The following is an 18756-nucleotide window of genomic DNA, read 5'->3' as shown; positions in this document are numbered from 1 at the left end:
GACCAACATGGCTACCTGCAGAAGTTCTAGATATTTCTCAAGCCAGTTATACTGACAGAAACATTTTTTAAAAGTATGCAAACATTCCTCCTATATATCAGTTCAAACTGAAATAGATTCCAATAGATTTCTAGTACATATTTTGCGGAATACTCAAACTTGCAATACTGAGACCATTTCTGTGTCAAGCTGTCAGTTGAATGTACTAAATACAGAAGAAAGAATATGAGATCTAATAACCTTTTAAAACATTTCTACAAGATTTATGTTACACAGTTACTCTGGCACAAGAAAAATTTGCAGCTTCTGAAACAAACAGGAGCTTTAGTCACATTTGTTATGCAATATAATCAATAATATACTCAAAATATAATAAACATTCTCCAGGTACTGAGCTTTAGGAGCTCAGAAAGCATGTCCTGCTCCGAACCTGGGCTGGAACAAAACTGGGTTTCCAGAGGGCAAGCCCGTCTCCTCCGCGATCAAAGTTCTTCCAGCCCTGCTTACGGAGTGGAGGAGCTATTACCCAGGAGTAGAACTGACCCACTCCTGGGACCACCGGAGAACAATAATTTTTAACTGTTAGAACATTGAAACTTAATGTGATAATAGTGGAACAACAAATAAGGACAAAGGAAAGCAATTAGCTCAGAAAACAGAAGGTCAGGGATCATAGGTGAACATAGGTGAATAACATGCTCAAATTAACATAAGGGATGAAATAACTAGAAAATAAATCGCACTGGGGAGTGATGGGGGGGGGGGAACCAGAGGTGTCATTTTCTACATTACTGCAAGAACATGAAGGTGGCAGCCTTGAAGCCATAGTACTATTGTGTAAGAGCACTCCATCTCTCAGAAGGATACCTGCTCCTTCTGTACAACATTAATTTTGGCTCAGTTAATGCAAACATATTAATCTCTAACCATACTACTTTCTCCCTGCAGGGTATCTTTGGGACATGTGGCATTTAACCAGGTCTATCATTGAGCATATGAACCATTTTTATAACTAAACTGCATGGAATGAGAAGGAAATTAAACGCAGACAGCTCTAATTATATTTTCTAGAGTCAAGCAGAGGTTTTGCTTCAAGTGTTAAATGTTCTATTCCCCCCTTTAAATACATATATTATACATAAAGCACGGAGAACTGCAGATCAGTCTAAGAATTCCATAAAAATACATGTTCAAGATGTCATGGATATATTGATAAAGCGAGAGGGAGCTAACCAGTGTTCCTTTTTTATTTAAATGCCTTCAGAACTCACTCTGGGAGCTCAGTTGAGCTGCTCTAGGGTGAACTTTGAAGGTATTTAAATGCCTTCTGGAGTCACTTCCAGGTTAAGCTGCAGCCCCATGAACTTCCTGAAGCACAAATTGGTTCATGCCATGGAGAATTGTGGAAGTTCAGGGTTTGGGGTTTGTGAAAACCTTGAACAAAAACTTCAGTTTTTTCAGTTCTTGCCCACCCCTAATCAGCATTAGTCATACAGTTTGTTTTTTCAACAACATCCAAGACTGTGGCAGAACTTTGGAGCTGCTCTGATTGCAGTATTGTCTGTTTATACAGCAATTTTTCTACACAACAGAGAATGCACAGGGGCTAAGAGGTCTCTCTCACCATCATCTGATCCCCCCCCCCCAAAAAAAAACAAACTGGAAATGCCAATGATTGGAACCTGAGATCTTCAGCATGCAGACAAAGTATTCTGCCAATGACCCTCCCCCCATTAAACTATTCTGTTCAAAAGAAAATGTTTCCAAAAAAGTTATCCTTTGTATACATAATTACAGTTTATCAGATCAGATCTAACTACTGGATGCAAGTACCCACGATTTCTCTACTATTTAACATATTACAATATCAGTACCTATGTGAGAAAAAAAAACATTTAAACAATATTCCTTTCTTGGCAATAAGAAGCAATGACATCTCACCAGGATACAGGTTCACAGTGCTGAAACATCAATAGTTTTAGAGAAATTACTAGCATGCTGTGTTTAGTTTACTGTCTCCCACCTTCCATTTTTAGAAACTGCATCAAAACACAGAGTGTAACCACTCCAATTTCTTTCACAGCAGCTACACTGGATGAGAAAAATTGTCAGGGATTAAACAGAATGAATCATCTGGAACACATGTAAAGTGTGGCCTCTTACCAGAGTCAAATGACATTGTACAGGGTAGTACAGCAAGGAATATTTGGCAATCACAAGAAATTACAAGCTTTTTTTGGTATAAAAAACTGCTATACACATAAACTGCAACAACAAATGTAGCCTCTTGCATTTGACGTGTTATTTATTTTCAGGGGGAAAGAATAATCACTAGATTCCGATTGTATGAACTGTTTATCCTGGGCATACAGCTTTATGTTAAAAACTTTTCAAGCTACTCTGTGTCATGTTAAAAATGTTTCTGTGTCTGCTCTTATCACAGCTGCCCTAAGCTCCATAAACCTGTTTTAACAAAAAATAATTTTAATCCACTAATACAAAATAAAACAAGAGAATGAAGTTAAATTTAGGCATCAGCTATTTATGACATTAAAAAAATATTGAAATCACACATTAAAATACATTACATTATTTTAAACATGCACATAAATACTCAATGTAATCACTATTTTGAGATACTGGAGTTTAATTTATAATTTAATAAATGAAAGTTAACCCTTATTATTCAAAAACAATCATCATGAAAAAGATATGAATATCAACACAATTCAAAGTTTATATTTCTTAGGTTTGTATTCCTTTGTTCCTTTCATTCCCCTTCTCCTCTTCAGCTTTTTCATCCACTGCAGAAGTGGCTGGTATGGCAAGCAGGCAGGTAAGCATCACACACCTTGGGATACTACATTTACCATAATTCTCAACACACCAGACACTGCACACTTCTTTTGACTCCAAAGGCAGAGCACCTGCTTAACTCTCCCATTGAAAATTCCTCCAATCCAAACCCATCTTGTCGATTGTATCTGAGTTACACTGTATAATCCATCTTGAGTCTCAGTGAGAAACACATATTAATAATACCCAAATAACTTAATAAATGCTAAATGTTGACTGAGGAGAAGAGGGGAAGAACTTTCAGAACCACTATACTGTACTGTATTAATACAGCACCATGAAATGTTTTAAATAATTTAAATATGTAATTATGTTTTATATGTTTTATTGGTTCTTAATGGAAGTAATGTGATGTTGTGAGCCGCCCTGAGTCCACTTGCGGAGAGGGCGGGATATAAGCTTAACGTGACAGACAGTCAGACAGACAGACAGACAGACAGACAGACAGACAGATAGATAGATAGAAAGAAAGAAGAGGGGAAATGAGCTCTTGCATCCTGTTTTCAATTTGTGTGCTGCAGTGCTACAGTTGTAAGTGGGCTTGGGATAGGATTTTGGAAGCAATTCAAAAGGTAGCGTTATAAAAAGGTGGGTGTGGGTTGTTTTGCAGAACAGCTCAATTTATCAAGCCCAGTTCTGAATCAAACCCGGTAGTCTGTTCATCACTGTAAAATAACAAGAACAATCATCTCAAAAAATCAATTTTTGTCCTTGCTAACTGATTTCCACTACTTACAGTACAATCCTATACAGAATTATTCCAGTCTATGTGAGCTTCAATCAATGGGTCTAAGTCCAAAATAACTCTGAAATGGCTACACTGCTAAGTAAAGCTTTTGTTGATTAGTCTACTAATTAAACTAATTTAAATGTACAGTCCTAATTATCACATATTTAAGCTAAATTAAGCCAAACATTATAAGCAGATAAAATGGTATCATTTTCAATTCATGGTGTTTTTCAACAGGTGTACTGGAAGAGCAATATGTGGCTTTTCAGCTTCAAATGAAGGCCATTTATAAGATTAGTCCTACTGGAGAGCCAAGGCACTCACAAAAAATGCTTTATTCATTCATTGCATGAACTAACAACATATTACACTGTATATTATAGTCTACTTAGCAGCAATTCTGTAGTCAAGAATCTGTCAGACATTCCATTAAAATCCTTATTTTTGAACAGTTTATGATTCAGCCACTGAACTGAAGCTTGGGCAGCATTAAACTGAAACTTGACACAGCTTGTTCCAAGCTTATATAAGCATACATGTACTTACTTAAAAAGGAAAATTCTTTAATATGCTCAATCATCATCATTAAGATAATACTGTGAAACTATCTGTTTCTGAGCACTTCAGCAAGTGAAAGGGGAAAAAATGGCAGGACTATTCAGAGCACATGCGGAGACCTATAATGAACGCCTGCCATGAACTACTTTTCATATTCAGCCAAAGTATTCAATATGCTTAGATGAACAACCAATCCTTAGTTCCAAAGGTCAGGGGACATTCTAATACACCATCCACAAACTCCACGTTTCCAACATAGCCATTATTCATCTACACACAGTCTGCTTCAAAACATAAGCTTCTGCTGCTACATTATCCTGCAAGCAATCCAGCATTAACAAACAAATTAAGTTTAAACTCTCTGCACTGCTGTTAGCAGCATCATCCTAGCAGTCCTTCCTCACAGTATGACATATCCTGTCAAGCATTATGCTTCAAACTACTTAAAAGTACAGAAAAATGCAGTGTACCGGTTTTCAACAAACCTGAACATACATTCAAAAGAACTATTGGGTGAACACTCCCACACCCTTCAGTTGTTAGGTTGAAATGGCTGGCAGCCATTTCAGCAATCCATTTTGCTTCCCCCTGAGTGCTGAGATGGCTGCCATCCATTTAAACCTAACAGGTGAGTTGCAGACCTGCAAAGTTCAGCTGTAAAGTTTAAATGGCCTGAACAGCCAAATCAAACAAAAGTCTGGGAAATGTTTGTTGAAGGCACATTCCCCAAACATTGGTTCCAGGGCTCCAAACCAGATCAAGATCGTGCCTACATTGCACTACTCTGTAAGACAAGTAAGGATGGAAACCTGGCTTGCAAATATAGAGGAATGCAAAGGTCAGGAAAAGTCCAAGAGCAAGAACTGAGATTGAAAAAAACTTTAGGCATCTAGGCACAAGAGGTTTTCATCTGGCGAAAGGAGCATTGTGAATGACCACTTCGTCCTTAATAAAAATGTAACTGTGCAACCTAGTAACTTACACTGGCATTTGTACATATATAGTCCTTAACCTTGAAGAACACAATAGGCAATTGAAGCAAATACCTGATCTTTCAGAAATTCTACTTGAATATTATACAAAAGACTAAATTGTATCTCACTACTCAAAACTAACTGCCTGAAGTAGTGACAGTGCTTCAATTCATTTGATCCATCATTGCCATTAAGAAGCAAAGCACCTGGTTATCGCCTCTATTGCACAAGACAGACATATTTCCTTGTATTTGAAGATATAACAACCCCTCCCTCCAAACAAAAGTTTCCCTGGACCCTTTTTTGCAAGAGGAAAATTACATTTTCAGTTGCATTTTACGATAAGCAATCTACAAAGGAACATACTGAAAGCATACACAGTGAATGCATGTGCATTTAGTAGCATTTGGCATGGTGTGGCAGAAATGTGGTTACCATTTAACATTAATCAAAAACATGATTTTTTTAAAAAAACTGAATATTAGGTACCAAAGGCTATTCTACAACATGAAATTAGACATAAGAAATAATGAAAATAACTATTAAAACAGACAGCCACAAATTAACAGCCTGTTTGTCAGTTATGGGACTGAGCCATATGACAAGAAGGCCACATGAATGAGTGCTTTTCTCCCCAAAAGCCATATAGTTTTCTAAGCATTAGTGGACTCCCTTGTTTTGTTTTTCAATTCCTGCTTTCCACAGCAACTAGACAATGATCACCTTCTTTTATATGCTGTCCTTTCACTCTTTAAACAAATGCCTCTTTGAAAAATCCTGAAAGAAGCAAACATCTCACACACAGCTAGACACATGACTCACCTACAAAACTGAATTAGTATTCCCTTTCTTGTTGAGTAAGGACATGTTAGCAATTCTATATTACAAGTCTAACCATTTAACTTCTATAAATAAATAAAACTGCATATGATGTCTAAGAACAACAAACCACAATGATGAACTTTGCAAGGCATGGCTGAAAAGATACCCTGAGTAACATTCAGATAATCACTTTCACAACTCTTCCCTCCCACACTTCTATCCTTAAGGCAGGAAGCTCCTACCTGCAAGCCTTTAACTTATCTATACCTGTGCATGATGTAAAATAATTATGTATTACATCTGTCAGTGACAGACAACAATTTATTTCAGTCTGTGCACATTACTATACCAAGACTGAACAATTAATCTAAAGCACTTATGTTTCCATAAGATACTATTATTCAGTGTTCAGAATATGAATCACATGATAAAAATACAAAATACAGATGAATCAAATTAACATACATAATGGAAAACTTTCCAACAGTCACCAGTTAAGACATATTAATTGTATAAGGTAGTGCAGCATCCCCTGGCACCGTATTTTGTGGGTCAACTCACATAATATCAGGAATAGTATTCCTTTTCCACTTCATTATTTTTCTAATTACCAAGGCCAGTGATGTGAGATCTAAATTATGCTTGTGATTGGAACAGAATGTTTAGTGCTTTTTTTCTTGTCAATAAATTCAATGCTCTTTCTACACAATGTCCTTTCTGTGTAAACAGTACCCAGAGAATCACAGAAAGTCACAGCATAATTAGAGGCTCAGTTTGCAATATCATTGTTGAAGGCCTTGAAGCTTCTTTCTCTCCTAAAATGGACTAAAACAGAAGTATCAGATGTCCGGTTCATGAGCCAGAACGTGCCTACCCAGGCCTTTAATTAAGCTCACATCACTCTTTTCTCCCCCCCTTCTCCCCTCCCTCTTTGAAACTTCCAGCCTGACAAACTTCCCAGGTCCCTCTGCCTTGTCTTTGCTGTCAGCAGCAGGAACCAAAACTGCGAGGAATATATGGAATGGATTTTCCACTAAGGTCTCTGTGCCCAGATAGATAGGGCCCAAAGACTTTAATGGAAAATCCATTCCATGTTTTCCTTGCAACTTTGTCTGTGCTGCAATGTGTTTGAATGGAGTAGAGATCAGTTTCACTTTCAGCATTCCAATAGCCAGCTGAAGCTCCTGGAGTTGTGTCCTTGCAAATAAAGGACTGATGCTTTGAGCCAGCTTGTCTCTACTGAATGGACCTGACCTAGTAAGTACTCTAACCTGGGAACCCACAGCCAAAGGGGGATATTACACTGGAGAGCCATTGGCAATCTGAGTAAACTGAGGGAGGGGGGGAAGAAGCTTGCAATGCCATTTCATTGTTTTCTTAGGCTCAGACCATTTTATATTTTTAGTTTCTGCAGTGATCCTTGTGCTTTTTTGTGATGTTTTATTTTTAAAATTGCATTGCCAAATCCCATTATTCCCCCACATTTCCATTTTAAATAAAATATTGCAAGAGTTTTAAGCATATTTGTATTTTAAGTTAAAACATAATATCTTTAATTATGTTTGTCTGTGTCCTTTATAAAGTTTGTATCTCACATGACATTTTACAACACACATGGCCTGGCCTCACAAAGTCCGATTTGTGTCAGATCTGGTCCTCTCAACAAATGAGTTTGACACCCCAGACTAAAAGATACAACTCAGTGGAGCAAAAAAGAATATTTTACTGTCACTCTAACCAAAGGACAAAAGACTGGATCAGGAAAATGAGCTTCCAGACTGCATCCCAATTCAAATGAGATTTGGCTGTGGTTTCTTTCTGAACGCTATGATATAAAACTAACAGTTTTATTCTAGAGAATTCATGCCATCACTACACAAAAATGTTCTGATAGAACGACATCCTTGCTATGGCCCTATGATAAAGTGTGCCACACCAGACTCTGTGATGCAAGACTGTGGTACCTGTCTACCCTTAAAGAAAAACAACCCTGTATATGGGGCAATGGAAAAAAAAGAGTAAATGCTTTAAGATTTAAAAAGATGTAGCTCCTAAACAATCCTCACCTTCTTTCACAATTCAAACTGTGAATCACTATGCAAAACTGAACTATTCTAGAGGATTTTCTGCACAAGTTAAAAGACGGCACAGTATAAAAGGGATCATAGCCTTATTTGGATAAATGATTGGGACGTGGTCTGTACACCTGTATATAGTGTACTGCAAGTAAGATCCTATTTATGTAATTTCTGTATCACTTAATGTGTCATGTGAATACTTATGCTCTCCTGTTTCTTTCTGTTGGCTCCAGACTTCTAATTCCTAATGCATTAGTTACTGAAAGTCTGATTTTGTTGACTGTACTGGCTTACTATGCATAATCCACCTTGAGTCTCTGTGAGAAAGAGAATATAAATAACATAATAAAAATATTAAAAGGCAGCCATAAGAAACACAAGCAATATGAAGTCAATTTAAATGCCCTTAACCAAGAAATATTTTGTTTGCTTTTTAAACATCTTACCTATGCATATATCTAGGTATAAGTAAAGCATGCACTTAGATGTAAAATTTATGTTATCTTTCTGTGACTGACAGCCTGGGGAGCCTCTTTGAAACAACAAAAACAACTATTTCAGTACTTATTAAAAATATAAGGAAATTATTACAAGGCTGAGAATACACACTTTACATAATTCAACAACTAATGTGTCAAAGTAAATACAAGTGCCACGTCAAGGAAAACGTTTACAATGACTTCTTCAGTTGACAGAATAAGAGGGAGATGTACTTTTCATTCCAGCAAGCAGCTGAAATAACGTAGAGTTAAAAATAAAAAGTGCAACTTATTTTTTTATATATATAATATATATATATATATATATATATATACTTCAAAAGAGGCTGACGGGCTCTGTAAGATTCTCAGAAACTCTCGATTACTTGGGAAACCATAAGAACATAAGAGAAGCCATGTTAGATCAGGCCAATAGCCCATCCAGTCCAACATTTTGTGTCACACAGCAGCCAAATACACACACACACACACACACTGTGGCTAAAAGCCACTGATGGACCTCTGCTCCATATTTTTATCTAACCCCCTCTTGAAGGTGGCTATGCTTGTGGCCGCCACCACCTCCTGTGGCAGTGAATTCCACATGTTAATTACCCTTTGTGTGAAGAAGTACTTCCTTTTATCCGTTTTAACCTGTCTGCTCAGCAATTTCATCGAATGCCCACGAGTTCTTGTATTGTGAGAAAGGGAAAAAAGTACTTCTTTCTCTACTTTCTCCATCCCATGCATTCTCTTGTAAACCTCTATCATGTCACCCCGAAGTCGACGTTTCTCCAAGCTAAAGAGCCCTAAGCGTTTCAACCTTTCTTCATAGGGAAAGTGTTCCAGCCCTTTAATCATTTTAGTTGCCCTTTTCTGGACTTTCTCCAATGCTATAATATCCTTTTTGAGGTGCGGCGACCAGAACTGCACACAGTACTCCAAATGAGACCACACCATCGATTTATACAGGGGCATTATGATACTGGCTGATTTGTTTTCAATTCCCTTCCTAATAATTCCCAGCATGGTGTTGGCCTTTTTTATTGCAAACCTGCACATGTTTAAGTTTTCCCAAAAACTGGATTAAATCAGATTTTGTACAGTTTGATTTAATCTCTACATCCATTAACATGTGAACTGCATTTTATACTGTATTGGCTTGCATACCTTTTTCTTGTTAGGACTCTGACTAGTGCTCAGGGCATATAATCAAATTTAACACAAATCAAAAAGAATAAAACATAAGGTGAAGCTGTTAAAACCAGCCATCAACAAAAAGGTCAAGGCCTATGGCAATGAAAGAAGGAAAAAATTACTTCCCAGTTTTCAAACAGATTTATTCTTCATACAAAGGAGGGCCATTTATAGCTAGGCAAAATTTTAAAACTGGTAATAAAGCATGTTACAAGCTTTCTTAATTCAATTTTCCCTGGCATTTATCATGTTTAATAAAATATCTAAATGTCAACTGGTTTTCTAAAAATGTATTTATAGCTTAATAAATGTGTAAACTGGATAATTCAGGAATACAATTTATATGTAGTTTAAAGTCCTAAAACAAATTTCTGTTTGTTTTTGCTTTATTCTCCTGTATAAAAGGTAATTCCCTTTTACTTGCAACAACATTTTACTGTAACTGGTACTATAAGTTGAAACAAACTATGCAATCAGTGTTAAGCTTCTATTTGTCTTGTTTCCGTCCCACTCAGCCTTTTCTTGGGCGAAAGGAACACTGACAAGGACATACAATGACACCTGAATAACTATACATTTGGCTCAAAAATATCAGTAAAAATACCGCTATTGATGTGACCTAAACAATTATTCAGTAAGTCAGAGCTTAAATTTGAGCACACTAATGTTCCTACCTGAGAAGGCAAACACCACTATCTGCCACTATTTTCATTTGGGAGCTAAGCTTGGGTGATTAAAGGTACTTTTGGCAACATAAAGACAAACCTAAGAAAACAACACAAGTTCACTTGATGGAAATGTGCCAGAAGTCAACTTCTAATGACTCGAAATGCTACTGAAAACTCAATTTCTATAAGAAAGCTCTATAGCTATGCACAGTGATATTTTAAAACTATGCTCAGATCCTAATTTATTCTCAAACTGCACAACTAGCAAGAAAAGAGATGCTAAACCTGACCTCACTGAGCTACTCAAACCAAGAAGACAAATCAGTCAGGCCCTTCTCCCCATAAACTTTTCTTCTTCTTCCAATCTGGAAACATTCTCAGGAAACCAGTAGTCCCTCCTTCTAACCTTCAGTCAATCAACAAGCAAGACGGTTAGCTCAATTACACTGCCCATTTTCCAAAAACTGGAGAGAAAATAATCTGCTTTTCATTTAAGTTCCTGGTTTTATACCTGGAACCAGAATAAGTTTCCATAACATGCTTTTGATCTGATTCACATTACCACCACCACCTGAATCGCCCAATCCCGGCCCAAACCAGGCTCTGGGTGATGTACATCTGATTAAAAAAATACAAAAGTTAAAAACAACATTGTAATACAGATGAAAACAATAAAATTTCAAAAACCCTGATGGTATCCTGCTAGTTGTGTTCTTCAAATCACTGGAGCATACCGTAGGGGGGGGGGAGAAGAAAACCTTCCGGGGGAGGATGAGAAAAAGGGGAAAGGTGCCAGCTGTTGCTGTCCTCAAGCAAAAGCCTGGTGGAATATCTCTGCCTTACAGGCCCTGCAGAATTATGGAACACCCTTGTCAAAGGCAGCTGGACCTCTTTTGGGTCAGAGATCACCAGCAGATCACTACCAGTGGTGTGTAATGCTCCACCAGGGACATCCATGTTTGTACAGCACCAATGTTCCCTCAAAGCTGCAGAGACTTGTGAGCAAAAATTCTACCTTGTGAGCCACTGATATTAAAGCTCTGAGCTACTGCATAAATAATTGTGCTCTGGAGTCATCCCTCCTGAGCTAATACAAAAAATTGTGAGCTGAAGGTTAAAAATCTGTGAGCTAGCTCACACTAACTCAGCTTAGAGGGAACACTGTACAGCACCTTAAGCCCCTACTGGCTATGATGGCACATGGATCTTACTTAGGAATTTACCTAGGTGACTTGCAGGGCATGCATGCATATGGCCCTCGCTTTCCCCCCAACTATTTAAAATGACTTTCCCTTTAAATTGTTGGGAAAAAGTGAGGGAGGGGATTTGCATGCATTGCATCCAGGATTAATGACATCACTCTGTGACATCACACTGAAGATTGCCACACCTTTCCTGGAACACCCCCAAATCCTCTCGCTGGGGAGAAGTTTGGACCTGGCAACCCTAATCTTACTCTTTCCTATAGGTATCCTTTTAGATTATTGGCTTCCCAAACATGTAGACTTCTGAAGAGAACTGGACCTCCTGGAATCTCCCTGGTTGGGTAGTTATATGCCTTAGTCCACTTGGACTCCTCCATTTGCACCTGTTAGAATGGCCTTTGTGAGAAAAATACCCCTAATTCCAGAACATCGTAGTCACCCGTTTGGTTGCCAGGGTGTCTGAAGACTCACACACATCTGCCAGCAGAATGTGGGTTTTGTCTACCAGACTGAAAGGGACTTATGAGTACTAACAGCCACAACGTTGCAGCAGCACTCCGTGTTTCTCGAGGAGTGCTAACCAGGAGAACAGATGGTTTCCAGTCGCTCCGTGCGATCCCCATCTCAGCCGTTGTAGTGGAAGAAGTTGGGCCACCAGGAACTGTCCAGACAAGCGGTTTCCAGCCTTGACCAGAGACTCCATCTTGGAAGGCTAACACCAGCAGCAGCTATCTTCCTGCAGTGCCAGACTCCATAACAGCGAAGCGGGAGGCTCACGTACTCAACAGATGTCACCTATGCATAAAGCCATCACGCTTATCTTAGGCGTGGATCCTGCCAGACTGCCTAAGCCTTTGTCCAACAGAACCCAAGACAAAGACTGGTGCCAATAGAAGACTGAAGAGGAGGAAGAACATCTTCACCTAGAGCCAGGTGTCTTTGTATAGACTGGGTGTTACCTTAGGTAGCAATTTGGCCATCTATTGTCACCTTTTTAGATAAGTTTGATAGTTTTAATCACCCCCATTCCAATCATTTCTCCCATTCTTTCCCTTAATGGTCATCCTGGAGCCTCCCCCCTTGGCCCATTGTTACCTGGAAGTCCAATCAGGTAACCCCAGCCAAGTCTCCTCACTGGCCAGGTATGGGTATCCAATCGGGTGTCCCCAATAAACTGGCTATTGGCTACCACATAAATCCAGCCCTTATGGTCACTGAGGAGCCTCCCCTTTTTCTGAGGTTATGTATCAGCTGACCACTGTCATCTGCTCCTGTACCTCCCATCCCCTAAGGGCTCAAGGTAGTCCTTATAACCTGTGGTCCAGCTCCCCACAGCTGTGCATCTAGCAGTATCCCTACCCTGCTGTTTAGATACATCCCCGATTCTTGGCCAGTTGAGGGTCCCTTCCCCCTAGTCCTCGTTCATAATCATTGGAGCCTTCTTTGAAGACTACGATCAGTAATTATCACCCTGTTTGTCCATCCCTGTGTTATCTCTGCATTTCTTTCTATTTTTATTAGGACTGTTTGTGTGTTGTATGTGTTCCTTACCTTGTATGTGTGTTCTATATTTTTCTACAATAAATTTTAATTGTTTTACTTAATTAGTGTCCTTGGCAAATTTAAGCAATAATTTCTGGACGTGTATCCTGTATACATAGATTCAAGATCCTTTTTAAGCCAGGTGCCCACCTGTCAATTTCCCAACCTCGTTTTGAGGGCATTTTGGCTTACACCTTGGGTTAGCCATAGCTATCGCAAGAGTTTTCCTTGAAAGCGCAGCTGCTGTGAGAGCCCTCTCAGCCCCACCCACTTCACAGGGTGTCTGTTGTGGGAGGAGAAGATATAGGAGATTGTAAACCATTCTGAGTCTCTGATTCAGAGAGAAGGGCGAGGTATAAATCTGCAGTCTTCTCCTTCTCCTCCTCCTCTTTGGTGCTACGTTTTATTTCTTGCATAATATATACAGGAATGTTTGTATCTTAACTTAGACATTCTAGTGTTGAGTATTATTGTCATATGCTTGAAATTTTTTCTATTTTTTATTAATTATTCCTTCACTAAACATGTTTTTCATTTCATTCTATCCAGGGTTTTTAGTACTTCTTTCTTATTTTGAACTTTCGGAAGCCTCTCATGTGCCATTTCAAAGAGCAGGGTATAAGAAGGTACATTTTGTCTCTTGCTGGCCCAGCCCAGGAAACTGAGGGAAGAGACAAACTCTCCTTCTTATACCTTGCTTTTGAAATGGCACATGAGAGCCTTTTGAAAGTTCAAAATAAATATTTTAATTAACTTAGAGAGAAAAGGTCAGGCAGAATCAGATGTAGGATGTATGAAATGAGTAGATAATAAACAGAGATAACTTTGTTTTCACACAAACACGAGATAACTTGTTGCCAACAAGTGTTTCTGCTATTCAATAAAGTCTTTAAAACTGTGAGGAGAGAGGCTTTCTTTTCGGTTTCTGCATAAACACTCAAGCATATGTTTCCGTGTTTCACTGGCCCAAAGTTTAGAAAATAAGAATGCACAACATACAATCCTTCTTTATACACAAATGAAGGAATACTCCTATTTTCTAGAAGCTATTTTTCTCCTCAACTGGGCAGGGATCACTTCTTTTTAGTAGAAATTATTTCCCTTTTTTGGCTGAATAAGGATTGACCCCACAGACAGAAGGAAGAGACGGACACAAGGGTTTGGGTAACTAAGGGTAACTTTCTTTATTATTAAATTAACAACAAGGGCTATAAACGTAACAGGCAACACGGCAGGGCCAGGGGACGAAATACCCCTCCCCTGCCGCATGACGGGTGAGCCACCCTGCCCCTAGGTATAGCCAAAATGCATAGCTCGTACCTGGCCAGCCTAGCAAAGGTTATGACCTGGAGTTCCAGCCCCCATCTGCATGGCTGAAGGGCGGATCAATCCATGCAAACCCGAGGCAGTCCACTTCATCACTCAACTAGTCCGCACAGGCCAGGAATGATTTAGCTAGACCCCGTGCCCCAAAACTGGGGTGTTACTGGTGCTCACCAAGCTGCATAACAGAAGTTAGGCAAAAAAAAAAAAAAAACCAGCCACCGTGAGGCCAAGACTCTGCTTAGGCAGCTGCACCCACTAAACGCCTACTAGTTCCCAAAGTCCAAATTTTAAGTCATCCAAAAAAAGTTTCCCTTATCGGAAAGATGGACGCCATCAATCCTGTACAAATCTGTGCAATCAGCACGGATCCCAGGATGAGGGAGAAAGTGGCCCACCCCCACCCCCAAGGGCTTTTTTAATTTCTAAATTGGCATTGCGGTGAGCTCTCTCAATCGCCCGTGGATCCCATGCCCCACGCCATACCTGGTGCGGGATCATGGCCGACCACACAATCAAAACCTTAGGCCTACGACTCCTAATGACTCGAAGGTCATCCTTGGCCTGCAGCACAAGGGCTTTACCCTTGAACAAGCCTAGATCATTTCCTCCCAAATGTATCACCACAACATGTGGGGCCAAAACATGAACATTTTCAAAAAGCAAGGGCAACAGGCCCGACCAATGGAGACCCTGCCATCCACACCACTCTATGGTAGCCCACTTGCTGAGCCCCAGCTGTGAACCAGCCGAAGTCCTTCGTGTTCTGGGCAGCCCAGAACACGAAGCTGTGCCCGCATATGAGGACACATCGTCTCTCCCCACAGACAACAGCACCTGAGAAAAGAAGAAAACAGTGAATAACCACACCCTCAATAACCTGATGCTAGTTACTGCAGTGCCAGAGAGCGAACATAGCCTTTATAGGCCGAGGAACGCCACCTACCAAGCTTCTAAATGGATGGTGGGGAGTACCTCAGAGCCGCCGCCGTAGAAGCCACCCCTATGGGGGAAGAATGAGTGCCAAACTTAACCCCCACGAGGCCAAAACTGATGCTTTGTCAGGGGACTACCATCCCCATGCTGGAACAACAGACCAGCCCCAAAACCGCGGGTAGCTAGATAGCGAGACAGCACGTTAAAGCCGCTACAGGACACAGTTCCCCCTTGGAACAGGCGCCCAAACTAATAGTGTTCCCCCGCTGCAACTGGTCAGTCTTAGAACGATACATTGTGATATATGCCACTCTATCAGCAATGCAAATTTCTTGGGCCAATAAGGCCCTTCCAGAAACATCCCCTCTGGACTGAGCTACCAGCTCACTCACCCAGAAAGCCCCCAAAAATGCCACCAGGGAGGCAGCATGAAAGAGAAGTGTTTCATACTCCAACCAACATACCTGGTCCCAGACTGACCATAAATCCCTAAGAATTACAGGTGAAATTGGCTGCCTTGCATTCGACCTAACCCTGGCCCTCTCTGGCCCACCCTGGCCCATCCATGTAAAACTGCCGAATGCGGAAATCACTAATTAGTTCTTGTAACCCCATGGCTTTACTGGCAAAAGCCAAAGCAGACAACCGGCCCCGAATAGATTGAACTGCCAGGCCCCTGAGCTGCAATGATATGCAATAGTGGAGTAAATGCTCCACTGGAAGAGGCCATTCCATGCTGTAACCTATGGTGCTCCTAAACTTCTCAAACTGGCTCACTGCCCTTGTGTATGATTTTCTAGTGCTAGGAGCAATAGCAATACTTATTGCTCTGCCGGCTTCGACCCGCCAATCGTCCAAATCTCCAGGGGCATCTTTGTAGGAAGAAGATCTGCGTCTGGGGTGAGCTGACGAAACCTCTGCATCTGTTTGAGAGAGAGAGAGTCAGCCACCCCGTTACCCACCCCAGGCACATGCCTGGCAAAAAATAAAATATTCCGCCGCAGGTATTGCAGTGTGAAAGCCTGAACCTCATAACCCTGGGTGATTTAGAAGTGAGGGAATTGATGACATGCACCACAGCTAAATTGTCACACCAAAAGTGGACCGTGTGGTCCGCCAATTCATTTCCCCACAACCAAACGGCCATCAAGATCAGGAAGAACTCTAAGAAGGTCAAATCCCTGGTCCACCCGGCATCTACCCATTCCATAGGCCAGTCCTCCATGCACCAGTGTCCGCGAAAATAGACTCCAAATCCTAAGTACCCTGCAGCATCGGAAGCTTGGCTTCCAACCTCAAATCCTTCCTCCAAAAGGAGACACCATTAAATGAGATCAAAAACTCCTGTCACAAGAAGAGATCCTCCCGTATGCATCCGGAAATCCTAATTCTGTGATGCGGCTAGGATAGACCAGCCATTGCATCACACAGCCCCCCCTCAAGAAAGGACGGCCAGGAGCGACCACCTTACAAGCAAAGTTTAGGTGTCCCAATAACTGCTGCAACTCCTTCAAGGTTGCCTTCCGCCGCAACAAAAATTGGGCAACCAGCCCCCGGAGCCTCAGAATTTTTTCCCCTGGGAGGCGAGAGGTTTGCTGCAAGGAATCTAGTTCAACACCTAAGAATGTCAATTGCTGGGTAGGGCCCTCTGTCTTCTCATGGGCTAGGGGGACGCCCAACTCCTCAGATTGCACTGTAAAGGCCGCCAGCAAGCAGGCACACTGGCCGGAGCCCAAGGGGCCAGCAAACAAAAAGTCATCAAGGTAATGCACCACATTGCTTAAACCAGCCCCACAGCACACACTCCATTCTAAAAAGAGCTAAAGTGCTCGAACGCAGCACAAGAAACAGAGCACCCCATAGGCAAGGCCCTATCCATGTAAAACTGCCCATAACATTGGAAACCCGGCAATTCAAAATCCAAAGGATGAACAGGGAGAAGGCGAAAGGCAGACTTTATACCACATTTCACCAACTCAGCACCCACCCCACAGTGCCTCACCATGTGAACCGCTGCATCAAAAGATGTGTACCGCATGGTACACAATACCTCCAGTACGGCATCGTTCACCGACTCCCCATGAGGGTAAGATCAATGGTGGATCAATCTAAACTCCCCTGAGGTCTTTTTAGGCACAATGCCCAAAGGAGAGACCCACAGAGAATTCACAGGAGGTGCAGGAAATGGACCAATCACCCTGCCCTCAGCCAATTCTTCCCCTACTTTTTATCTATACCTGTAACTGACTTCAGGTTATTGGCCATAAACGGCCTTCTGGGTTCCTGACAAGGAATTCTGAAACCGAACTTAAAACCGTTGAAAAAGTAAACTCAATCCTCAACCTTAGGATAATTACGGAGCCAGGCCTCAAGCACTGTCACCCTTATTGGGCTGGGGCCCTTTTCCAAAAGGCTTATTTGTTCCACCAGAGCCCTGCCTGGGCAGCCCCCTCCTGGGTTTACCCCGGGAACAATTTGTAAAGGAGTGAGACCCTCCGCACAGAGGGCACTCGTGCTTAAATGGGCAGTTTTTCCTTCCACATACCCCCTGCAACCCAAACTTCCAGCAGAGCAAGCGGGGTTGAACCGCCTGCCCGCATTACCGCAGGAACCAGAAGCAGCGGCTGTGCGCTGCACAACATGGCCGCTGTCTGACTTATCTCCGAGATCAGGTCTCACTGAAGACATAACCTGCAGCCACAACTGTGGCCGAATTTGGTCCCACTGAAGGGATGGGTTCAGGGCGGCCCTCATCCTGAATTCCTCATCGTACTGAAGCCAGGCAGGGCCACTAAAGCTGGTGATATCAAAATACTGGAAAAGGGAAGTCGCCCTCCATGGATGAGACCTGGAAATTATTCCAACGTAAATAATGAAACCGGGCACCCAATTTGCCCAGGTCCTATCAACTTTACGCCATTTGATCTTTTCCTTTTCCCTATCATCAAGGTCCTCCTTATCTTTTTTCTCAAGCTTCCTGTAGAGCAGAGAAAAAAGGTCCACAAATTCACCCTTTAATATTTTATCCTTGGTGGCTGGCAACAAGTGATCCCCTAAGGGAAGAGCCAGATCACCAAAAGGCACTTAGCAGGCACTGAAGAGTAAGATGGGCCCCAGAGATAAGGGAAACCCCAGCCAGCGCAAGGGGCCGAGGATAGTCCAGGAAACTGGCCAGCCAGGCCACCCCAAGACGCTAGAGAGTTAGCCGAATTAAAACCCCAAGCCCACGGCTAAGGATTAGTAAACACTGCAGACTGGCTATTGGCCACAGGCCCAAATGTATCTGACTGCCCCCACGGCCCCCAGGGCCAAGCTACATTAGTGCATTGTACAGACTCGCCCCTACCAAACTGCACACATTGCCGGGCGTCCACATCAGGAACTTCCA

Source organism: Heteronotia binoei, chromosome 5 (genome assembly GCF_032191835.1).
Source record: "Heteronotia binoei isolate CCM8104 ecotype False Entrance Well chromosome 5, APGP_CSIRO_Hbin_v1, whole genome shotgun sequence".
Lineage (NCBI taxonomy): Eukaryota > Metazoa > Chordata > Lepidosauria > Squamata > Gekkonidae > Heteronotia > Heteronotia binoei.
This window is presented reverse-complemented; position numbering follows the sequence as displayed.